Below are 1,414 nucleotides of genomic sequence, written 5' to 3' on the forward strand. Positions count from 1 at the left end.
ATTTTGTGAATGTCTAATTTATTATATTCTTATCTGAGCCACAGCCCTGTATGATTTGTTTGAAACTTCTCCATACTTTCGTCAACTTGGTAAATGTTTAACTGTTGTTTAAAATGCCTGGTGTTTTATTTAATGTGCATTTTCTGATGCATAATAAATGACTAATGGGGATTTTATATGTACAATATGTTCTTCAAATATGAATTTTCTGATTAAAAGAGACTTATGACTGAAGAACTTCCCACACACCTAACATTCACAGGATTATTTTCTCTTATGCTTTCTTTTATTTAAGTTAGGATTAGCTTAGACTGACTTCCCTGGTGGCTCAGACAGTAAAGCATCTGCCTACAATGTGGGAGACCTGGTTTCAATCCCTGGGTGGGGAAGATCCCCTGGAGAAGGAAATGGCAACCCACTCCAGTATTCTTGCCTGGAGAATCCCAGGGACGGAAGAGCCTAGTAGGCTGCCGTCTATGGGGTTGCACAGAGTCGGACAGGACTGAAGCGACTTAGCAGTAGCAGCAGCAAAAGAGATAATAGTTATGAAAAAATACTGGGGTTTAAAGAGTATCATGAAAAGTCATTCATTGAAACAGTACAGTTTATCTAATCTATGGTGAGATGTTTTCTGCTAGACAACATTAAGACTCAGTGCCTCTGGATTTTATCGGAGGCTAGTTGCAAGGTACCTTCTGCCTAGTATATGTGGTGGTGGTGGTGGCGGCTTCGTCGCGAAGTCGTGTCCGACTCTTATGACCCCAGGGACTGTAGCCTGCCAGGCTCCTTTGTCTCTGAGATTTCCCAGACAGGAACACTGGAGTTGCCATGTCCTTCTCCAGCGGATCTTCCCGACCCAGGGATGGAACCCATGTCTCTTCCATCTCCCGCATTGTAGGGCAGATTCTTTACCACTGAGCCACCAGGGAAGCCCCAACCTGGTATATGCCATATACTATATGCTTTTTAAATTTAAACTCACAATTAGCATGTAGAAACATGCCTGGCTTTCATAGGAACTTCAGTGGTTAGGACTCTGAGCTGTCACTGCTGAGGGCCTTGGTTTAATCACTCATCAGGGAACCAAGATCCCAGAGGTGTGGTAAAACAAATAAAAAAACTTACGTGAATACCCTGTAAAATCTGTCCTCTGCTAGCATTTGGTCAACTCTGGAAACTTTAGTTTTTCCTTTTTAGGGAGTGAAGTTCATCTAAAATTTGAAATTTTTATCAAAGATGTGAAGCGTTGAACCTTATTTTGAATGCCTTTTATGTGTGTTAATACATCCTCATTTTTAGTACTGTAGAATGCTTTTACAGAATTTTTAAGTGCTTATATTCTCTTTGAAAGAAAAGGCTTCAAGGTTAATAAAACGTCTGTTTAAATGTCAGTGAACTGTTTCTTCTGTGTATT

Source organism: Bison bison, unplaced genomic scaffold (assembly GCF_000754665.1).
Source record: "Bison bison bison isolate TAMUID 2011002044 unplaced genomic scaffold, Bison_UMD1.0 scf7180017864383, whole genome shotgun sequence".
NCBI classification, from domain to species: domain Eukaryota; kingdom Metazoa; phylum Chordata; class Mammalia; order Artiodactyla; family Bovidae; genus Bison; species Bison bison.